Below are 27,308 nucleotides of genomic sequence, written 5' to 3'. Positions count from 1 at the left end.
CAGGAGAGGAAGGCCCTCTATGAGGTGGATTGATTCAGTGACTGGGATAATTGGAATGGGAGTGTCAGAGACAGTGCGATTGGCACAGGACAGAGCGGAGTTTAGGGCTGTTGTACATAGGGTCGCCATGAGTCGCAAGCGAGTCGACTGCACATAACAACAACAACAACAACAACTATGTGAATTCACTAGAAGAGAATTCACTACCTCGCTTTCTCCAGACTTGACTCCATAGGCCATTTCTTTGTCAGTTTTGTTTGCACTGTGTCCTTCCACTATAATATATCAGAACTGTGAACATAACTTCTGAGTCTTCTTAGTCTTTAGGGAATCACCAAGCCTGTAAGTGTGCTTGATAACAATTTCTTTGCTTATGTCCCTGTTAGGGCTTGACATTATCCCTTATTAGTAGCTCATGTATAGGTTAGAATTTATTTTAGAATAATTACTCTTTTCCATCTTCTTTTTATTTCCAACTGGATCCCATGAATATTAATAAAGTGTTCAAAATGCTGTTCAATTAGACAAAGGTTCTTGAAATATTTTAGGATAATGCTTTTAGTGATAACTCACCATGAATTAATAGGTCCTGTAAGAATTTCAAAAAATATTGTCTGTTTTATTCTGGATTATCTAGACTTGCAAAAGCAATGGAATGGTGTCTATTTATGTATGTTTACTTCAGGGAACTGGTTATTACAGTTGTGAGGAAATGACACACCTAATTGTTGTCGATATGTGTCATCAGGTTGGAAGTGACTCATGGCTGACCCTCCAGCATATTTTCAGAAGCTGTAGATTGCATTGGAGGAGATTGCCCATGTTTCTCCCAAGGAGCAGCTGGTGGATTTGAACCATGTGCCTTTGAGTTGGCAGTGCAACTTGAGGCTAGTAACTCCTAGCTTTGTGCATCTGGTAGTATACTGGAGAACTCTGCTAGCTTACTAGTGTATAGTGGCTAGCAAAGAAACAATCTGTTGGTGAAATGGCAGTCCAGAGACTTATGCGAGCCTCTATGCCAAGCTCCAGAGGCCAGGCAATGAGAAGTGTCCACTATAGAAAGAAATAGTAAGCTTTGGCAGGTTATCATTTTATATACTGGAGAAAGGCCATACCCCCAAGGATACTCTCTTTTAGACTGGTTAATCATATTATATCACAAGGTAATGGATGATAATTATATTATATTCTTGAAGAGTAGCCAGTCCAGTATCTGCTAAACCACTGAGCTTCATAGCCCAGCTGAGCTGATACATAATCAGACAACTTTTTATCGTGATTTGACTCAAAGTCTAAAGAGAAGATTGGTTTTCCATTTAACAATTCATACAGCTTATGCTTCATGATGTTGACTACCATCCTTGCCTTATAACACCACTCTTCCCTCCTACATATAGTTTGCATATATATTTATAGTTTATATATGTTTATAGTTTCCTCTAGATCTTGTGTCCTATCTTTTCTTGCCTTCTGATCTTAATCTCTCGGCAGAAACTATATAATATATAATTATACAAGTTTACTCCTTCTTAGTTTTATAGATCACCTTGTATGACTATTTATTGTCTGAAATTTGAGTCATAAGGATGATTTCAGTTCCAGATTTGCAGATTTACTAAGGATCATAGCCTAGGGAGTGCCTCCAATCTCTACTAAATCAACACTCTTGGTATTTTTAGGATTTTGAGTTTTGCTCATTTACTCACAATTTATCAGAGATATTACATAGTTAACCCTTTCAGTGGTCCGCAGTTTTAGCTAGATACCATCTGGTTCTTCTACACTTAGGGCTATGAAGACTTAGGCATATATGGTCCTTTAATCCTTTAGATTTATTAACATGTCTTTTTATTCACTATGATTTTTTATGAATGGCAGTTAATAATTCTCATACTGTTGTTGCTTTATAATCATTGAGTCAGAACTGACTTATAACTAACCCTGTGGTGGATTTTCAGAGACAGTAAATCACATGGCCTGGATGTTCTCAACAAGTTGTGCCAAGAAATCTAGAGGACAGCTACTTAGCCTACTGATTAGAGGAGATTGATATTTATTCCCATTTCAAAATAGTGATTCAACAGAATGTGGAAATTACTGAAGAGTATCCCTAATAATCACACATAAGCAAAATGTTGCTGAAGATTATACAAAAGCAACTGGCACAGTACATCAGCAGAGAACTACCAGAAGTACAGGCTGAGTATAGAAGAGTCTGCAGCATTTGCGACAACATTGACAGTGTCAGATGAATCTTGGCTGATAGCAGAGAGTACCAGAAGAATGTCTAGCTGTGTTTCATTGACTATGCAAAGACATTTGACTGTGTGAATCACAACAAATTATAGCTAACCTTGAGCAGAATGGGAAACCCAGAACACTGGATTGTACTTATGTGAAAACTTCTTGGGCAAGGAGACAGATGTCAGAAAAGACCAAGGAAACACTGCATGGTTCTAAATCAGGAAACAGTCCAGCAAGTATGCATCCTGTCTCCATACCTTTTCAATCTATATGCCAAACAGATCATTCGAGAGGCTAGTCTTTATGAGAAAGAATGTGGCTTCAGAATTGGAGGAAGACTGGTAAACAATTTGTGTTATGCACATAACAGAATGTTTACAGCTCTCTGAAACTAAGGGGGACCTGAAGCATCTGCTGTAGAAAGTCAAGAACTGTAGTCTTCAGTATGGATTGATGTTCAACATCAAGAAAACAAAGATTCTTATCACTGGGCCAATTAGCAGCAACATGACAGATGGAGAAGAGATTGAGATTGTTAAGACTTTCAGATTACTTGGTTCGCCAATCAACACTCCTGAAACCAGCAGCCAGGAACTCAAAAGGTGAATTGCATTAGGAAAGTGTACTGTCAAGTACCTCTCAAGAGAGCTAAAGTGCAACGATATCAGTCTAGAGACTAAGGTATGCCTGATGTAGGCCATGGTCTTTGTAATTACTTGCTATGCATCAGAGAGCTGGGAAATGAGTGAGAATGACAGAAGAAGAATTGATTCCTTTAAGTTGCGGTGCTGAAGAAGAGTACTGAACATACTACAGGCTGCCAAGAGAATAAACAGGTCTGTCTTTTAGAGGGTAAAACCAAGTTGCTCACAGAGGCAACGATTTTGAAGCTCCATTTCACATACTTTGGGCACGTGGTGAAGAGGGATCAGTCTTTGGAGAGGGACATCATGCTAAGTAGGGTAGAGGGACAATGTAGGAGAGGAAGACCCTGGAAGAGATGGATTGACACAGTGATTGGGGTAGGGTCAGGTGTGTTTGAAGCAGTGAGATTGGCTCAGGATAGGATAGAGTTCAGAACTATTGTACAGAGAATCACTATGAGTTGCAGGCAGCACAACAGCACATAACAACAAATCACATGGGAGGAGATTGTCCATCTTTCTACCATGGAGCAACTGGTAGATTCAAACGACATGCCTTTGTGTTGACAGCACAGCTCCTTACGATTAATATTAAGTGGATAAAAAAAGAAAAGTGATAACACTGTATATAATTTTATTTCAATAATGCAAAAGTATGAATAATTATAGAAAACAATCTCCATAGGGTGCTTCTAAATATTAGCAGAGATTCTCTCCTTATGGTAGATTTGGGGATGCTTATTTATTTATTTATATACTGCTATATTTATAACCAGAAAATCATTTCTCTATGTTTTATGAATGCTTGCAGCTTTTTCTTCTCATTTTAAGTTATGCTACATCAGCAAAAGGAGTTCCTGGAAGCTTTACACTATCCTCATCATTAAAGTCCAGTCTGCTTTGAGGAGGCAGTGTTTCCTCAGTCATATTTTAAGTGCTTCCAAATTGAGAGACTACTTGACTAGAAGAGCTCCTTATTTCTGTCCTTTCTAAAGAAAAAGGACTCAATGGAATTTTATAATTATCAAACAATGTCATTATTGTCACATGAAAGTAAACTGTTATTGAACACAATTATAGAATGGTTGCAGTAACACATTGACAGGGAGCTTCCAGAAATTATAGAGTCAGAAGAGGGTGTCAAAGAGTGAAATTATTGTTGATATTAGATAGATCATAGCTGAAACCCTTTGTCCTTGATTCTATCATGTGGATGGGCAGGATCATAAAGGTATTTGACAGCATGGATCATAACAAATTATGGCTAATCTTGAGCAGAATGGGAATTTTGGAATACCTGATTGTGCTCATATAAAACCTATACTTGGACCAGGAGGCAGTTTTCAGAGCAGAGCAAGGAAACACTGCATTCTTCAAAATCAGAAAAGAAGTGTGTCAAGACGTGTCCTGTCACCATACCTTTTAAATCTATATACAGAACAGATCATTCAGGAAGCTGAACTAAATGAGGAGTCTGGCATTAGAATTGGAGGAAGGCTCATCAGCAACCTGTGTTATCCAGATGACACAACATTACTTGCTGAGACTGAGGAGTACCTGAAGCTTTTACTGCAGAAGGTCAAAGACTGTAGTTTGCAATATGAAGTACAATATCAAGAAGACAAAAATTCATTCTCAGCACTGGGCCTATTGGGAGCATCGATAGATGGAGAAGAGATTGAGATTGCTAACAGTTTCCACTTGCTTGTATACACAATCAACACTCTTGGAACCAGCAGTCAGAAAATCAAAAGGTGAATTGTATTAGGGAAATCTGCTGTCAGGGGCCTCTCCAGAGAACTGAAGAACAAGGATGTCAGTCTAGTGACTAAGGTGCACCTGATCTAGGCCATGGTCTTTGCAGTTACTTGATATGCATCAGACTTGGACAATAACCAAGGATGACAAGAATTGATGATTTTGAGTTGTGGTGTAGCAGAAAAGTAGTGAACATACACCATGGACTTCTAAGGAAACTAACAGACGTGCACTAGAGAGGGTGAAACAAGCTGCTCTTTGGAGACAAGGATTTTGAGAGTCCATCTCACATACTTTAAGCAGGTTTCCAGGAGTGTCCAGTCTTTGGAGTATAGCATACTTGGAAGGTTTGAGGGACAGTGCAGGAGAAGAAGACCCTCGATGAGATGGATTGACACAGTAACCTGGGGTAATAAGGGTGGCTGTATCAAAGACAGATTGACTCAGGACAGAGCAGGATTCAGATCTATTGTGCATAGGCTTGGCATAAGTTGTAATTGACGCAATGGCACGTAACAACCACCTCTCCACAAGGGGATTGGTTAGTCTTATCATTAAATTGAGAAGATTCAGCAGCAGAAATTGGGAATCTAGACACCAGCAAAGAAGAGGACGCAGCACATATCCTTTGGGACCAGATATTACTGTACCAGCCAGAATGGGATCTACACAAAACAACAACAGCCTCAGCAGAGAACCAGAGACAAACTTGAGAATGAGCTGACTTAGAACTGCTGCTGCACAGAGACAGAGGTTTTCACTTAAGCTTACTGGAGTATTGAGGGGGAAATACCATAACTGACAGGACTAAAGAAACTTTGTGACACTGATGCAAGTTGTGAAGCTGAAAGTATAAAGGCCATGTGACCATGCTGCAGAAGCTGTCTAGACTGAAGGGTTGGATCCTGCTGCCAACCTGAATTATAGCCGGTTAACTTCCCTAAAATAAACATCCTATAATTGATCCCCGTAAGTATGGTTCCATGAAGTCTGTGTAGTCAGTGCAGTGGATTTTAGACCCCTAGAGTGGTAAGATTGGTGTTGGAATTAGTAAAAGGTGCAGTATCATGTCTTGTCTTAGAGGAATTGGTTTTGTATTATGGTTGTTAAGATGGAAACAGTTTCCTTTTGTGTAGTTAGTGGAGATTGAACTTGGCTGTGTCCATGCTGCCTATATATTACAGGATTGTAAAGAATTCAGTTCTGGGCCAAAGTCTTGTATAATATTTCAGACTGGACCATAAGCAGTTATACAATTTTACGGGCAAATCTCCTGGGGATAGCTGTCCTCCCACAAATGAATTGATGCTTATTCAATGCATTACAGCTTTATTCTGAAGGAGTTGTAATTAAGGACTCAGATCTGTTAGGGAGTAGCCATACACATACAGACATTTTCATTCTTGTCCTAGACACTTATGAATTGGAGGCCTCCTTTGAAGTGTGGTACTGGAGAGGAGCCCATGATACGCCAAGAGAAACGAAGAAGTCTTGGAGACAGTTCAACCAGTGTGCTTCTTAGATGCAAGAATACTGAAACTTTATTCCACATACTTTGAGCATGTTGTTAGGAAGGTCCAGTCCTTGGGAGAAGACATCATGCTTGGAAAGTGGAAAGTCAAAGAGAGAGGAAGAGCCACAACAGAATGGATTGGTACAATGACCGTAACAATGGGTTTGACGGTATCAGAGATGGCGAGAATGGTGTTGAATAGAGCAAGGCTCGGATGCTTTGTTCATAGGGTTGCTATGAATTGTAGTCAATTGTACAGAACTTAACTACTCGACTGAGAACAATAACTATGGCCTTTTATCCATTCATGTGTCTTTTATCTCTTTCTCTGTTTGGCCTGTGAGAGAAAATGTAACATTGAGAATGTGGCATTTTCTTCTTATGTTTTTAACTGTACCCTTGCAGTAGATTGATAATGCCTTAATTGTTATGTTCAATTTGTTGTATTTTCCAAATTGACTACTTCAAAACTTGATACCAAATTTGAGTTTTCAAGTAGTATTTCCTTAAATATGTTTCTTCCCTTACTTTGCAATTCTTTTGATATTCATGTTATACATATTTTTGTACACTTAGTAGTAACCATATTTCTCTAAGGCATTGTCATTTTCCTTTATTTTCCATCAGCTTCTCCTTAAAATTATTGGTCCTTCAGCCATAGTTTATGTACTCTGAAGACTCTAATACATTAACTTTCAGGATGAGAGCTTACATTTGGTTCTAAAAATTTATAATTTCTCTTTTATTCTTGATATTATCTGTTACATTATATATTGCCATTACGCATTTTGTTACAATGGTTTCAACAAGTTATTTGAATATATTTTTAAAATATATTTTCTAGTATGTATTTGTCAAGTTCAATATCTGGGAAACTTAAATGCATTTTTAATGGCTGATCCTTACTGTGTATATTGTTGTTGGGAGTTCTGGTACCCTAGTGATAAGAAGCTGTTTTCCAATCTCAAAGGCTTATGGTTCAAGTCTGTAAATTATTCTGCAGAAAAAGGGTGAGAAATCTCTTGGGTGCTATTTACTACCTCTGAAAACCCACTGGAGGTCAAGTTATGTGGTTCCAACTTGGTGGCATACAACAACAATGTTGTTAGATGCTATCAAGTCTAGTATGACTCATATCAACCCTATGAACAACAGATCTGAACCCTATTTCCCTGCCATCCTCATCAACTTCGTGTTACTTGAACCCGTTGCTATAAACACTGTGTCAATCCATCTTCTTGAGGGTCAGTCTTCCTTTGTTTCACAGCCCTTCACCTTTCCATGTGTGATGTCCCTTTCCCAGGAGTGGCCCCTCCTAACAACATGGCCGAAGTAAGATGAAGGGGTTTTCTTTCTGTCTCTAAAGTTTAACTTTGTCCAAGACATAGCTGTTTATTCTTATGGCAGCCCATGGATATTTAATACTCTTCTCCACTACGACGGCTCAAAGCCATCAATTCTTCTATTGTCATCCTTATTCATTTTCAAGCTATCAAATGTATAGTAAGTGATTTAAAAGTTATAGCCTGAGTCAGGGACACCATAGTCTTTAAACTGACATCATTATTCCTTAGTATTTTGGAAAGGTCCTTGACAGATGACTTTTCCTATGCAATACATCTATAGTTATCTTAACTGCTGGTTCTAAGGATGTTGATTTGGGATTCAAGTAAGATGAAACCATTGACAGTTTCAATATTTTCTCCATCTATCTTTATGTTGCCTACTGGCACAGAGATGAACATTTTTGTCTTATTTTTAAAAAAATCTTTTTATTGGTTTGAATGCACTAGTATGTTAACATGTGTTTCATTCATGTACACTTTTTTCACCCTTTCCTTCCACCCATCAAACTGTCTTTTTGATTGAGATGCATTCCAGTTTGAAAACTGTATTTTTTTATGTTCTGCAGCAAGCAAGGTTGTGTCATCTACATGATGCAGCTTATTGACAAATCTTTCCCCTAATTCTGATGCCACATTCTTCTTCATAAAGTTCAGCTTTTTGAGTGAGTTATTCAGTGTTCAAATTGAACAAGTATGAAAAAAGGATATAGTCTTTATGCACACTATTCTGGATTTTTAACTATACAGTATATCCTTGCTCTATTTGGATAATAGCTTCTCAATTTAGTTATAGGTTTTGCAAGAGCACAATGAAATGTACAGGGCTTCCCATTCTTCTCAATGTTAGCCATAATTTGTTATTATCCACAGAGTCAAATGCATTTACATCATCAATAAAACACAAATAAACATTTTTCTGGTATTATGTGCTTTCAGTCAAGATGCATCTAATATTAGCAATGGTATCTCTGGTGCCATGGCCTCTTCGAAACTTAGCTTGAACTTCTGGCATTTCTCCTTCAAAACTGTTGTTCTGGCTAGTTTTAGTAATCTTCAGCAATATTTTTCTTACAGTGATATTCATAATATTGTTCAATTATTTGCACATTCTGTTGAATGACCTTTCTTGTAGAAGGGAACAAACAGTTGAGGAAAATAACTGTCTTCCTAATTTTCTAGCACAAACTGATGAGCATGTTGAAGTCTGTATCTGTAAGTTGGAACATGTCAATTGATATCCCATTGATTCCTAGGACCTTATTTTTTGCCAGTGCTTTAGTGCAGCTTTAACTTCTTCCTGGAATGGTTCCATGAACTCTGTACATCCACCTCATCTTCTTTAGACAGATAAGGAAGCAGGATTGGCCATTGTCTTCTGAAGTAACAGACCTTTAAAAAACCTATAAACAACAGAGGAACATAGGTAGATACAGAACTAGAGGTAGACTCCTGATGGGAAATCACTCAAAATGAAGAATGAAAAAAGCTAGAAACATTTACTCATAATTTGAATGTGGAATGTATGTAGTATGAACCTAGGAAAACTAGGAGTTGTTAAAAAACAAAATGGAACATATAAAAATTAACATCTTAGATGTAGAGAGCTGAGATAGACTGGCATTTCCCACTTTGAATTAAACATATTTTCTACTATGTCATGAATCAAAAATTGAGTAAGAATCCTGCTGCATTCATAGTTAAAAAGATCATTTCAGGCTCTATTCTGAAGTACAATGCTGTATTAGGATACTATCCATATGTGTACAAGGAAGATCTGTAAATACAACTATAAATTCAAATATGATTATCAACAGCTAAAGTCAAAGATGAGGAAATTGAGAAATTCTATTAACTTCTGCAGTCCTAAATTCACTAAACATGCGATTAAGGTGCATTAATTATAATTAATTAGTAACTAGAATGAATAAGTTAGAAACAAAGAAGAAGGTATTGTAGATAGAAATTAAGACTTGGTGACAGAAAGAGGTTGGGGATCAGATGATTGAATTTTGTACATTTAATCTATTCATTGCATAAGCCTTTTTTAAAGAAACACAAGTGGTACACATGGACCTCACCTAATGGACTGTTTAGGCATCAGGTTAGGTACATCTGTGCAAAGAGTCAAGAAGTAGATAAATATCAGCAGTCAATATCAGACCAGCTGCTGACTATAGGACAAACTATCAATTATTCATGTTAAAAAGGAAGTGGAAGAAAATTAGAACAAGTCCACAAGAGACAAATGATGACCTTTAGTCTATCCCATCCCACCTGAATTTAAAGCATTACCTGAACAGTAATGATTGAAGACCAGATGAGCTATGGATGACAACAAGGATATAATGAATGAAAATGCAAAAGGACACACTAAAGACAGAAGAGGAAGAAAACACCAAAATGGGTGTATAAGGAGACTGAAAATTGTGTTAGAACATGGAAAAGCCAAACCAAAGGGAAGATATGCCAAAGTGAAAGAGATGAACAGAAGATTTCAAAGGGCAACTTAAAAAGACAAATCAAAAGTGTTACAATAGAGTGTGAAAAGAGCTAGAATTTTTGAATAAAAATTAAATAACATAATGGTGGATGCTATAGGCAAAAATCATTGCTGTGTATAGTTCACATATTTTTCTTTATTCTTGAATTGGTTGTGTTGGGAAAGAGTATTGACTATTTTTTTGACTGCTAAGAAAAGAAACAAATCTTATTGTATCTTACTGTATTTATTTATTTATTTTTGGTCAAGAAATCTTGGCAAAAGTGCTGCCAATGTATTGCTTAAAGGATAGGGAAACTTCATTCATTCAAGCCTTGAACTGTAAAACTGAGAGACATGATGGGGGAAAAATCTTACATGATCCAGGAAGCATCAAAAGAAGATGGAGGAAATACACAGAACCACTGTTCCAAAAAAGAATTGGCCAACATTGAAATATTTTAAAAAGTACCATATGATCAAAGGGCAAGGGTGATGAAGGAAGTTCAGGATACACTGAAGGCATTGGCAAAAAAGAAGTTCAGGAATCCACGGGATACCAGTTAACACATTTGAATTAAGAGATGCTGCCCTGAACGTGCTCCCCAGTCTGTGCTAGGAAACTTGGATAACAGCTGCCAGGCTTACTGACTTGAAGAGATCTTATTTTGTTCTATTTCCAAGAAAGGTGATGCAATAGAATGTAAAACATATCAAATGATATCATTAATATCACATATGAGCAAAATATTTTTGAAGATCATTTAAAAATATTAGGCACAAACTGAGACTTGTACACCAATGTTCATAGAAGTATTATTTAGCATTGCAAGAACATGGCAACAGCCCAGATGCCCAAACACAAATGAATGGATTGAGAAATTATGGTGCATTCACACAATGGAATACTGCGCAGCATGCAGGAGCAATGGTTTTGTAAAGTATTACCTAACTTGGAAGGGTCTAAAGAGCATTATGCTAAGTGAACTAACTCAGTCCCACAAGGACAAATATTGTATAAAACCATTATTGTAGAATGTGTGTAAGGATCCAAAGGAGAAGTGATTGGAAATAGAGGAATGAGGATCGGAGGGGAGGATTAATCATGGAGTTGTACAATTTGATGGGGGTGGATGGTAAGGGGAAATAGGAAGAATCTGTTCTGGAAAACATTGTATTTGAACTTTGTAAATAAACTAGTATAATTAAAAAAACAGTGGCTACAACAGTACATGGCGAACTGCCAGAAGTTGAAGCTGGGTTTAGAACAGGCTGTAACACCAGAGATATCATTGCTGATGTCAGATTAATCCTGACTGAAAGCACAGAATACCAGAATAAAATTTATTTGTGCTTTATTGACTGTGGAAAGGCATTTGACTGTATATATCATAACAAATTACCGCTCTTATTACATAGACCAAGAGGCTGTTCTGTGAATAGAACAAGGAAACACTACATTGCTTAAAATTAAGAAAGGCGTGTGTCCAAGTTGTGTTCTCTTTACATAGTTATTCAATCTGTATGTTGAGCACATAATTTAAAAAGCTGGACTCTGCAAAGGAGAATGTGGTGTAAGATTCTGAGAAACAACTTATGCAGAGGACAAAACCTTGCCTGCCGAAAGTGAGGATGACTTAGCGTACTTGCTACAGAAGTTCAAATACTACAGACTTCACTATGGCTAACATTTCAACACCAAGAAAACAAAGATTCTCCATGTCTTTTGCAATTTTGTTATCAGTCTTTTTCTTGTGGAGTCCTTTGAAGACTCTAAACTATAAAATTTTTATATGAGACCCTTGTTTGAAATGGTATTGCCAAATGTTTTTTTCCCCAGGCAGTAGGTTTTCTTTTCACTCTGTTGGAAAATGTTTTTGGTGCACACTGGGATTTAATCTTTAGAAGATCTCATTCATAAACTCACAGAGGAAGATATTTGGATGGCCAACAGACACATGAGGAAATGCTCAAGATCACTGGCAATGAGAAAGATGCAAATCAAAACCACAGTGAGATCCCATGCAGTGGCAAAGCAGTGGACGACAAGTAATAAATCTTGGAGCGGATGTGGAAAGATAGAAACTCTTATAGACCGTTGGTGGCATTGTAAAATGGTACAACTCTGGAAGATAGTTTGTTGTTTGCTCAAAAAGCTGAACAGAGAAATTCCATATGACCCAACTATTCTACTGTGTGGAATATACCCCAAGAAATTGAGAACTGAGGCATGAATGGAGATTTGTACACCAATGTTCACAGCTATGTTATCCATCATAACAAGGACACAGAGACAGCTCAAATGTCCAACCACAATCGAATGTATTGAGAACTTATGGTATATTAACAAAATAAAATACTACGCAGCATGTAGGAACAATTATATTGAAAATCACTATTAACTTGGGAGAGACTGGAGAGCATAATGAATGCTAAGTGAACTAACTCAGTCCCATAAAGACAAATACTTTTTAAGACTATTATTGCAGCAATAGGAACATAACTAGTAAAACATACACGAGGATCCAAGGGGGTCATAACAGAGGAAAGAGGATGGGCCCGGGGTGTTACCATAGAGTTGCACAATTTGATGGGTAGAAGTGGGGTGGGTAAAGGAAATGAGTGGATTTGGTGTGAAAAAAAAATGTATAGGAACTTTGTAAGCAAACCAGTATAAAATAAAAATTTTATTAGAAAAAAAGAAAACAAAAATTCTTGCTAATGGACTAAGAGATTGAGATAGTTAACAGTTTTAGTTTACTTGGCTCCACAGTCAACACTCTTGGTAACAGCAGCCAGGAAATCAAGAGACAAATTCCATTGGGAAAGTCGGCTGTGAGGGACCTCTCAAGAGTCCTGAAGAGCAACAATGTCAGACTGGAGACTAAGGTGCGCCTGATCTGGGCTATAGTCTTCGCAATTACGTGCTATGCATCAGAGAGTTGGACAGTGACTGGGGTAGATAGAAAGAGAATTGATGCCTTTGAGCTGCTGTGTTGGAGAAGAGTGTTGAATATACCATGGCCTGGTAGGAGAACAAACAGGTTTGTCCTGGAGAGGGTTAAGCCAGAATGTTCCCTGGAGTCAAGGATTCTGAAGCTTCGTCTGACATATTTTGGGCATGTTGCAAGGAGGGACTGGTCCTTAGAGAGGGACATCATGTTTGGCAGAGTGGAGGGGCGGCAAAGGAGAGGAAGACCTTTGATGAGATGGATCGATTCTGTGACTAGAGCGGTGGGAATAAGTGCGTTTGAGATGGCTAGGTTGTCACAGGATAGAAGAGCATATAGAGCTCTTGTACATAGTGTCACTGTGAGTCACAAGCGACTCGATGGCACATAACAACAACAACAATGGACTAGTATGTAGCATCAGAATAAATGGAGAAACAATTGAAACTGTCAATAGCTTCATCTTATTTGGATCCATAGTCAACACCCTTGCTACCAACAGTCAGGAGATTAAGAAATATATTGCACTGGCAAAGTCTTTAGCCAGAGACCTCTCAAAATTATTGATGAATATGATCTCAATTTGAAGACTAAGGTGAACCTGATACAGGCTATGCCTTTTCAATAACTTGTTATACATCTGAGTGGTGGACAATGATTAAGAATACCAGAAGATGAATTGATGCCTTTGAGCTATGGTCTTGGAGAAGAGTAGTGAATATTCCATGAACTGCCAAAAGAACAAATAGATTTATCTTGGAAAAATTATAGTCAGAGTGCTCCTTGGAGTCAAAGAGGACATTCTCTAGTCATGTTGCTTGGACAGGCTATTTCTTGGAGAGGGACATTATGCTTGGAAAGATGGAAGATTGGCAAATGAGAGGAAGATCTTCAACAAGAAGGACTGAGACACAGTGACTGCAGCACTGGGCTCAAGTATGTTAGAGATGACAAGTGGGCACAGACCGGGACAGGGTTCTGTTGTGCATAGGCTCAATATGAGTGTATTTGATTTGACAGCACCTAACAACAACCACCTTGTGTTATTTCATGTGATCTAATATTGAGAGAAAATGAAGTGCTTTACAGAGTTTGTGCTCATAATTCAAAACATTTTAACAATTTTCACATTTTTTAAGAAAATGTATATTTTATTTGGCATTAACAGGATTAAACATATTCTTTTTTAATTTCCATTCATTCATTGTAATTTTCACATTTTTGATATGTCAGATTTAAATTATAGTTGATTGAAAAGTAATAATGCTGCACGGTATTTGAAATATAAATACTCTTTTCCTAGGAAAAGATTTCCTTGCAAAGAATGTAGCCTAACAAGCTACATCACAATATGTTCATTGAACTGGATTACTATTATTAATATTTAAAACTAGATGGATATAACTATTCAGCAAGTTTTTGTGATTCAATTTTATGTCTGACACTATCATTTTAGAGGAACAGATGATTACTTTTTAAGTTTTATGTTTTAACAGTCACCATATATTTCCTTTTGGAAGCAGGAGTGGCATCCCCTTCCTAAACAATATGCCTCTGGAAACTATGAACTTTGATAAATGTCATCAGTTATAGAAAGGCTTCAGGCCTTTTGTTCATAGGGTCACTATGAGTCATGCTCAACTCACAGGCAATAACTGACAGCAATGTATAATTCCTAGCATTTTTAACCTTATGCAATTTCTATATGTTTCATATCATCTTAAGTTAACCTGTTCAAGAAATATTTTAAAATGTACGCACTATTCTCTTTTTATACTGTGATCACTTAATGTATAAGCACTTGTTCTGAGAAAAATACTATTCCAAATGTTACAAACACAGTAGAACAAGACACATATCATATCATCTCAATCCTCAAGGATCTTACAGTCTTTTTGAGAAGATTAGTTTTAAAATATATGTAAAGAAATATAAGGCTATTCAAAGAACAAATGCTATTTATGGAAAATATGGAGTTGTACAAACAACATTAATGGGAAAATGAGAAGTGTTGTGGAAGACATTTTTATGAAGTGACCTTCAAATTGCATCTGGAAAACTAAGTAGGAGTTAGTCTTGTGAAGAGTAATGGGCAATATTAAACAAAGGAGATATAGAAAGGATCTGAGAGGGAGAGACTTGATGATTTTAAGTTTGCATCTACTGCACTTGGAATTAGTGACTCAAGATGAGTTTTGACCTGGATCATACTGAAATCCCACTGGCAGTGTTAAAGATCTTGGATTCTTTTGAATTTTATCTTAAATTCTAAGAAAATCATTGAAGAGTTCTATACATAATGAGGACATATTGATTACAGATTAAGTGCACAATTCTGACTACTGCATGAGAAGAAACTGAGAAGTTACTAGGAATATCTTTGTCAGATCAGGTGAGTGATAAGCTAGAAACAGCAAAGATGAGTATAAATTCTTTTATTAACTCATACTCTTCTAAATCTAAAGCAAATATTGCTTACTTTCGTGAGATTGAACTGATAACTTCTTCCACCAACATTGTTCTTACTCAGCTGTCGGAACATATTGAGGGAGCTCTGGTGGTGCATCAGAAGTTCATTACAAGTTGCACCATCAGCTCAAAGATCATGAATCTCCAGCAGTTTGCATCCATGCGTTACTTTGCAAGAGGAAAATGGGCCAGCCATCTCTTTTCATTATGATTGATAGCCTCTGAAACGTGGTGAAGACCTGGTATGAGTTGAGTTGGATTTCGATGACTCTAGTGATAAGGCTCTGTAAGAAGCTGCACTGCACTGATCCTGAAGGCACTCAGTTTGAAATTGGCAGTAGCTCTGAGGGAGAAGGATGGTCAGACTCCTGTTTGATTCATTTGCTCTGAAAACCCTCTGCAGGGTCTGTTATGGCTCGGTTCCAACTTGAGGGCGCACAACAATAGTGGTAAGATTCGAGTAAAAGGAAATAATTGATAGCTTCATTCTTTATTCTCATTATCATGGTGTTTTCTATTCGTCCAGTGGTGAGGATTTTTGTTTTCTTAATGTTGAGATGTAATTTATATTGAAGGTTGTTGTTGTTGTTATGTGCCGTCGAGTCGTTTCCAACTCATAGCGACCCTATGCACAACAGAAGGTTGTAGTCTTTGATATTCTGCAGAAAATATTTTTCAAGTCTTCTTCATTTTCTGCAAGCAAAGTTTTGCCAGCTGCATAACGCTGGTTATGCTTGTCTTCCGCCAATCCCGATACTACATCCTTATCATACAGTCTAGCTTCTTGGATGATTTATAACTATAAATTATAGGTAAGGAGAGAGAATACAGATTGAATAGGTATATAGAGAGAATATAATCATGACACGCAGCTTTCCTCATTTTAAACCATGATTGATCCCTTGTTCTGTTCCAACAAAAGTTTCTTGGTCCATATTTAGGTTTCACATGAGTACAATTAAGTATTCTGGGATTTTCATCCTTCTTAATGTTAGCTGTAATTTGTTATCATTCATACAGTAATATCTCAATCATTGTTAAGCTTCAGCTAGGCGACTAGTTGATGAGATAGGCAAGTTTTTTTATCACCAGCTCTGTACTGTGGCAAAGTAGGTAAGGGATTTCATAAAACATCTCATTAAGGACAAGAAGGACTGTTAAGCAGGTTGGTAATAGCTGTGAAGTATGCCTATAAAATTATCCACCAGGCACACCCGATTCTTCAGACTCTAGTTAAGCCTATTCAACATAGAATTCCTTATAAAAGGGGAGATTGGCAGGAAGAGTCCTGTCATGTCAAGGCTATAAACATTTGTTGAATTTTCTACACATCTTTGCTTGGTAGTTAAAAGCCCAAACTACTAAAGTCAAGGAAGCTGGTAAACTATGCAAATAAATGCTTAAGGGAATTACTGCCATATTTTTTGGTGCCTAAGTTTATCCTTATTAACAACAGGGCTGCCTTTATTGACAATGTCACTTAAAGAGTTTTGCACAGCTGTGTATCTCTCAATGGCATAATTCTGCAGAGAACCACGAGTCCTCAAGAAGAGTAGATAGAATTAACCAGATGGTCAAACTCTAGTCAAATAGAGTTCAGAGGTCAAGGAACCATGGGTGCAGCTGCTCTCATATAAATCAAAAGAGCCCTCTAACCACTGAAAGGCTTACTTAGCCTCCTTAAAATATTCCTAACCACTGATTTGATGTTTGGACCAGAAGAAAAACAATATTCTAGCAGTTACTTACCTACATTGGCCTAGTGGTAAGGGGTTAAATCTACAACCCAAAACCAAACTGTTCGAGGTATCCGCTCCTGTGTAATTTACAGTCTCTGAAAACCTTCTGGAGGAGCTATGAGTCAGTTCTGACATCTTTATACATTAAGTTTTCAGTTATGTCTTTATTTATTATTGGTTTTTCTGCTTAGTTCTAGAGATTTATTTGAAAAATTTCTTTGCCAATGTTATTTCTGTATATGAATTAGTCTATTTCTGTAGTAATTATTGATATCTCTTCTGTTCCTTTTGACCTGTTTCCATGTTCTACCTTTTAATTTACGTATTGAGTCCTGGGAACCTGAGTCCCCACCTCTTGGGACTCATTTTGTCTCCTTTACCACCTCTTCCCTACCACAATTAAAAGAGAAATTATGTGGGGAAAGTCTGCTATCAGAGACTTCTCCAAAGTACTGAAGAGCAATGATGTCAGTCTGGAGAATAAGGTGCACCTGATACAGGCCATGGTCTTTGCAATCACTTGCTATGCATCAGAGAGCTGGTCAATGACTAGGGACAATAGAAGGAAAATTGGTGCCTTTGAATGGTGGTGCTGGAGAAGAGTATTGGATGTATCAGGGACTGCTAGAAGAACAAACAGGTTTGTTCTGGAGAGGGTGAAACCAGTCTGCTCCTTGGAGGCAAGGTTTCTGAAGCTTTGTCCAACATACTTTGGATACGTTACAGAGCAGGACCAGTCCTTGGAGAGGGACGTCATGCTTGGGAGGATGGAGGGACAGTGCAGGAGAGGAAGACCCTCCATTATATGAATTGATTCCGTGACTGGGGTAACGGGGATAGGAGTGTGGGAGACAATGAGATTGGCACAGGATAGAGCAGGGTTTAGGGCTGTTGTACATAGAGTTGCTATGAGTCACAGGTGACTCGATGGCACATAACAAAAACACAATGTTGAGTTCTAGTGAGTCTGTAACAATTTGTGCTGTTGTTAACCTAAAAGCTGCATGTCTTATAGTTAAAATTCACCAGTTACTCTGTGGGAAAAATATGGACAGTTTCCTCGCACTAAAGTTTATAGCCTGGAAAACCTGATGGAGGGTCACTATAAATCAAAATGAACTTGATAGCACTGAGTTTGAGTTTTTACTTTGAGATATTTTATTATTGCTATTGTTGAATTCTCTAAGTTTGTCTTTTAGTCCCTTCAGTTTTGCTGCCTTAATTTTGGGCTTACTTGATGGATGCATATGTGTGTTGTTTTATCTTATTATGAATTGGCCATTTTATCATAAAAATGCTCTGTTTGCCTGTGGTAATTTCTTTTTGGCTTAAAGTTTATTTTGTCTGATAAATTGTATAGCCACTTCTTCTCATATCTAATTAACATGATACACATTTTTCCATTTAAATCTCTAACTTTTTGGTTTTTTTCTACACAAATGAGGCAATATATTAACCCAGCCTCACTTCCCTAATGATTCTTGTTGGCAGGTAGCTGCCACCTATCTGGCGATTTTGTCCAGGTCTCTCTGTATCTGGGTTGTCATTTTACAACCTCTATCTTTGTCTTTCTCTTCCATTTTGATCCCCTCCAGGCCTTGAAAGACATGATGGGCTTTGTTTTTGAAACCTTGATGAAAGTGGCTGGCATGACACCATCTCTCTGCCACCCCCCTAGATCTTGGACATGGAGCTAACTCCAGAACCACCCCAGAGGTACAGGTGCCACACTGTGCAAGCAGCCTGCATGTAGGAATGGTTCTTGTTACAGGGAGCAAGTTCTTTATGCTTGGCCAACTTGAGAGTGTCTACCCACTCAGGGACTTTCAGCTCCCTGCACTTTTTGAGGAAGGCTGCCAGTGCCCTGACAAATTCCTGCTGGTTCATGTCTTTTACAATAACTCCTGGCATCATGCAGCCTCCTTGCTGCTAGCCAGGGGAAAGCGAAATATTTCTTTTTGTATTTTTTCTATTTAATTAAATTACTGAGACTGGGCTTTATGTCTGTCATTTTGGTGTTTTTGATATCTATCTCCGTTTTTAGTTTTGTTTCTCTTTTTCTTTATTAATATTACTCAATGTTTTCTATTGCCTTACTAATTACTAATTAAGCTCTGGTGGTTTAGTGGTAAAGCGTTGTGCTGTCAACCCTAAGGGAAGGACTTTGAACCCACCAGTTACCCAGTGGAAGAAAGAGGAGCAATCTCCCCCTTGCGATTTACAGCCTCTGAAAACCCACTGGAGGATCAGCTCCGAGTCATTTTCACCTCAGTGAGACAACAAGAGCAAATGCTTTCTGTTGTTTCACATTACCCCTCAGTGCTGTTGACTCAGAACCAACTCAGAGCTGATCATCTCACTGGTTTCCAGGGACTGGATATAAACATGGAAGGAGCTTGCTCAGCTTTCTCCTTGTGGATGTGAATAGTCAGCCAGGTTCAACCTTTGAGTTATCAGCACAACTCCTCACGAACTATGCCTCCAGACCTCCTGTGACTTATTAATTCTCTTGTAATTTATTCTACTATATATTTTCTGGGTGATTTCTTTGGGGACTAAAATTAAAATGATAATTTGCAACAATATAGTGCAAATTAATATAATCTGAATATAAATTTCAGTATCATTTTCTAACTGCTATCAGATTTATTCTGACTTGATGTTGACGACCCTCTCTTTGGTTTCTGAGGTTGTAAATTGCAAAGGGAAACTACTCAGCAGCTAAAAACTTCAAACCACTGGAGGCACTTGGCCTCTGGCTTAGCAGCTCTGTTTACTGCTGTCAAAAGTGTGTAAGTAGCAGGGAAGTGGCTGAGTCTGACATCTACCAACTTCACAAAAGGGGACTGGCCCAATCCACAACATCTACGGTACAAAATTAATTCCTGTGAGGTCAGTCATGGTCTCCCAAACTGCTGTGCCTACTTCTACTAATTCCAACACCAAGTTGACTGCTCTACCAGGTCTGAAATAGGTTGTAGTGACTACACAGAATTCACAGAACCATACTCAACAGTTATGGGATGTATTAGGGAAGTTAATAGACTATAATTCAACTTGACAGCAGGATATAATTCCTTATTCCAGACAGCTTCCTAAGTATGGTTGCATGCCCTCTGACATCAGCCTCATGGTTTGCGTTAGTGTTACAAAGTTCCCTTAATTTCGCCAGTTATGGCATCTTCCTTCAGTTGTCCAGCACAGTTGGCCCAAGGTCTCTGACTCTGGCTCTGTGGGACAGCAGTCCTAAGTCAACTTTGCATCATGTTGGTCTCTTGTTCTTTGCTAAAGCTGCTGTTGTTCTCATATAGATCCTTTCTGGCTGGTACAGGAATTTCCGGGCCCTAAAGAAAGATGACTCTACACTCTCTACTTCCTCTTCCTTGATGATTTTGTTGTTGTTGTTATGTGCCCCCAAATTGACTGACTCATAACTGACCTCAAGGGGACTTTCAGAGGCTGTACATTACAGATGAGACTGCCCATCTTTCTTCCATGGAGCAGCTGGTGGATTCGAAGTGTCTGCATTCGTGTTGGAAGCACAGCTCCTTACCCTGTAGACCACCAGAGCTCAATTTCCTAATTTGTGTCACGGAAACTGCTCAGTTTGAACCTAGTGAAATGAAGATACTAGTCAATCCCCTTGTGGATAGACTAACAAACCTTATTTGTAAGATCTTGTATAGCTAGCTATGTGCCAAAGTAAAAGTCAATAGATAGGAAAGTGATTAGGAAAAATAAACCTTTAACACTAAAATTACAGACTTTGTTGTTACAGCAAACATATTATTACTTTTGTATAGTTTGACTTTCCTAATGTTATTTGTTTGCAATAATTATCATAAAAATTGCATCTTTACTTATTATATTACAATCAACAGATAAAAAATCATTACTTCACTTAGTTATCTTTTAAATAAAATAAAACGGGTTTCAGAGGGAAAAATCAAAAACTATGAATTAATTTGTCTGGATTTAGAATCATTTACAGTCTTTTTTGTTTCAGGATATAGAATTCATTTACAGTTTTTTTTCTTTCAGTATTTTGAATGTGTTATTCCATTGCAATTTTTATTCCATTTATTCATTTCCTTTCTTAAACTTTTTCTTGTAATTTAGGTAAAAGTTTGCAGAATGGATAAGTATTCCATTCAGTCAAGCATACTTAATTTGTTTTTTGACATTGATTACAATCTCCACACTATATCATCACTCCTTTAACTATTGCTCTGTGGTTCTTGTTTCTATTTTCATCCCTCTTCCCTTCCTATCTTTGAAGTTTCATCCTTGAACAAATATTGCCCTAGTGAACCTTTGTGGTTGAGTGTGCCAAGGCCTGGGTACCTTCTGATGTTATCATTCACCTCATAGATTTGCCTTTTATTTAACTGTAAGTTATCCCACAGGAGTGAGTTCATTTCCAAGGTCAAAGTACCAAAGCAACATGATCTTGGGAGTTCTGTCAGTAGCCATCAGAGCAGTAAGACTGGCAATTATTGAGATTTTGAGTGTGTTGTATTTAATTCATATTTTATCTAGAACCTTCTGTTGTCATCCTTTGAAGTATAATTAGCAGTGGTATCCAGATTCTGTATAGTTCCTCTAGGCTTAGGGTTGTAGAAGTTGATTGAGATGGCCTCCATGTTTTCTGATGCTAATTTTACTGAGATTTCCTTATAAGTTACAGGATACGTCTTTTTAATTTTATTCATATTCTTTGATTTGTCTTTGAACACTTAGATTATAATGTTTCTAGGTATAGATTTCTAGGTTTGTCTTCTTTTACATTTTTTTCCACAGTCCTTTTTGTTCTACAAAGCAGTCTTACTGTGCCATTCAAGGTTTTCACAAAACAAAAACAAAACCCAAACCCCCCAAAATTAACTAATTTCAAAATTTTAGATAAGATTTAGAGAAATCAAGAAGCATTGTTACAGCACTTGTAAAGTACTAGCAACTGATAGCTGCTAGTTCTCTTCAGAAGCCAGAAAGTAAGTGGTAACTAAAACCCAGGGATATAGCTACATATAGAGGGCCCTCTGAGCAGAGCTTTGATCTTCAGTAGAATAGCCAATGACTTCTGACCAGGCAAGTCGATGGTCAGGTCAGATGTCTGCAGTTAATGGCTCTTTTCCTGCCTTCATTTCCTGCTGCTTCCATTAACCAACCTGAACAAGAAGCCATAGAATATGAACACCTGATGATATAGTCCACAGAGATAATCTCTTGAACCATAAGCCAAGGGAGGAGAAGATGGACAGCATATCTGGGTGCCAAATGGAAGATATCTGGGACACTTTTGTTCATTAATAATTGTCAATGACCCTGTCTAGCAAATTAATAAATCAACCAATCTGTTACATCTGTCATTTTTTAATTCTTGGACTGACCTGCTTCACGTTTTTCCTCATCTCTTGTTTGTACATGAAGACTGCCTCTTACTCCTTTAAGATTCCTATGAAATCTGTGTTGCTGCTAGTTAGGGTTCAGTTTGGACCAGCATAACTATGTATTCTGAATAAAATCCCTGTTCCTGTCCTCCACACCCATGTGGGTGCGTGCATAAACAACACACCTTCCATTCCCTCTATTTAACTGTGTACGTTCACATTTTTTATAAAGAAAAGAATTGAAGCCTCTTTTTATATCTCAGGTGTGAAGGTGGGGAAAAGTTACCCTTTCCTCATTTTCCACCCAGTAATACACATGCAGATCTTTTACTCTGTAATCCCATCAGTATTTTCATTATTTTTGAGCTGAACATTTGGCAAAAGTTTTCAGAAGAAATATAAATTTCTGTTTCTTAATTGTCTTGGGGGTCTAAATGGTGAAATAATTTTGCTTGGCCAGGCTGTTCTTTGTTTTTGTTTTAAGAATTTGTATAGCTTGAAATGCAGCTGCAAGTGTATTAATGATTTTCTGTTGCTTACTTGTCAAGATTTTTATTGTTTGGGTGAAAAATAGTATCTCAAAACCTGGCAGCATATTTACAAAAACAGAAGAACACTTTGTGTAATTCTCTTTGTGAAAAACTACCTCTTTAAAAGACAAAGATTGCTTCTGTTACTTCTATTCACATATGTCTCTAACAATAGATTTATTGACAGCTCTTAGATAAGGTTTGGTTTTCTACTCTGCCTTGTTCATCATGGTGCATACTTTTCTACATGAAGAGAGACAGATTTGGCTCTTCTAAGGGAACATAAAATATACTGGTGTCCTAGGTGGATAGGGAAAGCATCTGACCTTTTGTTATATAGGGAAGCTTTTGACCTTTTGTTACTAATCTGTTTCAGGTAAAGCCCCTTTTTAAATAAATGGACTTAATTTGAGAATGCAAACCCACTTTCTGAAACCAATATTTTATGGAGCAGCCAGAGGATAAGGTGTCTGAGTTAGTAGGGGACAGTTGCCCTGGATAATCATTGACACTTTCACACTATGCTTGCAACTCAGTCTTCCTTCACATCAAAACAAATGCACTGCCATTGTGTCTACTCCAACTGTAGTAACCCTGAAGAACCACTGCATAGTGTTTCTGAAACTATGGCTTTCAACACAGAGAAGAACTGCCTCATAGTATTTCTGAAGCTATAGATGTTTACGGAAGTAGACTAACCACCTTTTTCTCCTGTAAAGCTGTTGATAGGTCCAAACCATCACCATTTCATTTAGTCCAGTGCTCTAGCAACAGCACCACCTGAGACCCTTCAATCTTCCTCTGCACCTTCCAATTTGGTTATTAATTAGCAAACCAACAAACAGTGGCTTTTCGCTGTTAGTTTTAGTTTCTTCTCTTTCCATTTTCCCCTTCTCTTCAGTGCCTTCCATCTCTGCCCTCTTGTTTGCACCAGAAGTAAAATTCTCTTCTAGAGTTCCTAAGCAAGAAGTGGCATATTGTTACAAATTTGTTTCCTGTATTATTCCTGGCAAACTCATTACAAAGTCATGGCCACTCAAGTGCTCTTTCTTTGGGACCAAAAATGGTAAATAAGGAGATGCTGAAAGCTTCCAGATAAGTTGTGTTGGTTTTTTTATTCCTGAACATAACTGTGATTTTTAACAGGATATGTGACCTTTATATATATATATGTATTCCCCCCTGCCCCATGCTGATTTGTTTAAGATTCGCAAATAATCTGTAGACCAACTGCAGTATGTGGCCAAAGAAGATCTTGAGATTACTTAACATCTCTTTATTTTTGTTCTGAGGGTTGGTTTTTTTTTAAAAAAATGTAGTTGTGCTTGGTAATTTTGCCATCATTTTATAAAATGGATTTTTTCTTCTTCCAGTAACAGATATTTTTAATCGACATTGAAAGCAACATGTTTGAATATTTTATGAAGACTAAATATATAGAAGAGGCAAAGTACTTTCATATATACAAAGTAATAGGGAACATTTAAAGCAACTTTAAAAGTACTTGTGGGCTAATAAAACTCACAAGCATCTTTATTTATTCTTGCACCATGGTAATTTTCAACTTTGAATGACCACACAACACTTATTTTCCCCCCCTATCTGTTGCTGTAAGTATCTAATTGAAACATAAAATGAAGAGATTGAGTTAACATCATTTCACCTTCAGAATATGAGTATAGATAGCAAGATGTTAAATTGTTTTTTTCTGCTTAGTAGAACCTGTGTATTGTCAAATATTTGGGGAACGTGACATCAGGATTGGAGGAGACTCATCAACAACCCACATTATGCAGATGACACAGCCTTGCTTACTGAAACTGAGAAGGGCATGAAACACTTGCTACAGAAGGTCAAGGACTGCAGCTTTAATATAGATTGAAGATCAACATCGAGAAAGCAAAGACTCTGCCACTGGGCCAACTAGCATCACCATGAACATTAATTTAGACTCTACTGTACTCCCAAGCCAAAGGTCATGTAACCTGGTATGTCCACTTGTTGTACAGAGGTAATTCATGGTTGCTGTGAAGCTGAACACTGTGACACATATGAGTCAAATGCGAGAATGGTTACCTATGGTGGACAGTGTTTGGTGGAGCTTCCCCATTAAAACAAGCTTGGAAGCAGGAGTGGCATCCACTTCTGCAATAGCTTGCCTCAGGAAACCATATGAAGCTTGAGAAAGGACAAAAATTATTCAGGAGGTGTCCAGGACTTTTGTTCATAGGGTCGCTATGAGTTGCCTACGACTCAAAAGCACTTAACAACAACAACAACAACGTGCTACAGGCACTGACTAGGTAATGTAATTCCATATGTTGTTGCTTGTGATCTTTATTTTTTTATTTTATTAATTTTAATAAACATTTACAGAGATTTTGGATTTCCATTCATTCATTGTTGTACTTTTATTCCACCACCCCACCCCACCCCAGTTCACTCTTCTCTCCGAAAACTAAAAGAAAAATTCCTTCATAGGTATACAATCCCCCCACCCCAGGTACACTTCACTATGGAGCCTTCATTCCGGACTCTTATGAAACAGTTCTCTCCCTCATCTGTTTCAATGCAGTATACATAATTTATCCAGTTTTTCTCAGTCTTACCCCAACCTTGATGTCAGCCCCATTGTACAACAGTGGCACTATGCAGTGTTTGTCCTTTTGTGACTGAAATATTTCACTCAGCATAATGTCCTCCAGGATGATCTTTATTTTAAGAGTATGAGCAAGGTAAGGAGGCCAGGTACTATAGTTTGTTAGACGTTGAATTGCTAACCAAATGGTTGGAAATTCTAATCCATTTACTACTTGTTGGGAGACTGTGAAACAGTTTCATGTAAGATTTATAGCATCTGAAGCTTGATGGAAGGTAACACTATGTATTTAATGTGTTTTAGTTTCATTGATAAATTGTTGCAAGAGTCAGTGTTGGCATTCATCTGTTAGGAGGAGTGATGATAGTGGTAGATATTGTAGATATGACTAATGTGAGAACACTGTATGCATACTGTTGGATAAGATAACTAAAGAAAAAGAAACGGGGGGGGGGAAGATGGATGGAAGAAAATGCGTAAAATAGGAAGAGGGTAAAACAATAGGAATATATATATTGTACAAATGGGTGAAAGAAAAAAAATAACAAAATCAAGGATGAAAACAAGAAGAAAATATGTATTGGGGATGGAGGAGAAGCTGTGGCATATGCCTTTTTTGTACCCTCCTGTGATGCAAGGTGGTATGTCTTCACATGGATAACATGAAGACCAAAGTACCTGCCCTTCAGATGGTAGAAACTGCTATCAGAACTGTGTTGGGGAACTACCTGCCAGTTAGGCTGGCACTGCAGATGTGGACCTCTTTTTCTACGCACCTTTTTCCGGTTTGTGACTCAGAGCTGTGCGTAAATGTGCTGCTGATGCTGAGGAGTTGAAGTGAGCTGAATGGATGTGGTGTGCTAAGTGGCATTCCTAGATACTGGAGTGATTGGTGGCATTGAAAGAGGACGGGCTTGTTGCTAGTCACTTTGAAGGTCTGGTGGGGAAGCAGGGGGCAAATAAAAGACCATCTTTGAACACCAGATATTTTTGTGGGCCCTAGTACATATTATCAAAACAAACTTCCCAGTATTTTCTTGGACTCAATCAAGATGTCTCTGCTGTGTGTGTGTGTGTGTGTGTGTGTGTGTGTGTGTGTGTATGCACGTGCACTTTCATTCTAAATGGTTAATACTGTCTTCTTTCAGTTGCCCCTGGTCTTCTCTATTCACTACAAAATGCTAAACTTCCTGCCCACTTTGCTGGTAGGCAACTTTACCTTGTTTTACCCTGAATCTCTTCACACCTTATCCTCTGTATCCAAAGAGATTTCCTGAGATTTAAGTGCCCTTGCCTTTATTGGTTCCTTCTTAACATAGCAGAGTGCTGAGCGAGGCACCACCCTGTTTCTGTCCTCAGTTACTTTCTTGCTTTGTCACCATTTTTTTTTTAATTTGATACTTTTATTTATATTTGTTTCATTTTGATTTTAACAGAAGTTTACAGAGAAGTTGGATTTTTTCATTCATTCATTCACTGCTGCACATTTTCCTCCCTACCCCCTCAGTTCATTTATTTTTTTTTATTTGTGAAAACATTTTTTTATTAATTTAGTTTGTTTATTTTTCATTTCAATGAACATCTACAGCGATTTTGGAATTCCATTCATTCATTCATTGTTGCACCCTTCTCCCCGCACAAGCCCC

General features: G+C 37.7%; 1 protein-coding gene and 1 pseudogene across 1 annotated transcript in view; one reads left to right on the top strand and one right to left on the bottom strand.

Moving 5' to 3' along the window:
* The window catches only part of AGBL4 (ATP/GTP binding protein-like 4), a 1,996,071-nt gene that overhangs the window by 135,304 nt on the left and 1,833,459 nt on the right, over nt 1-27,308 (top strand). The window lies entirely within an intron of this gene.
* On the bottom strand, nt 18,607-19,081 carry LOC102848443 (annotated as a pseudogene).

Source organism: Elephantulus edwardii, unplaced genomic scaffold (assembly GCF_000299155.1).
Source record: "Elephantulus edwardii isolate Elephantulus edwardi_28Jun2011 unplaced genomic scaffold, EleEdw1.0 scaffold00005, whole genome shotgun sequence".
Taxonomy (NCBI): domain Eukaryota; kingdom Metazoa; phylum Chordata; class Mammalia; order Macroscelidea; family Macroscelididae; genus Elephantulus; species Elephantulus edwardii.
This window is presented reverse-complemented; position numbering and strand designations above follow the sequence as displayed.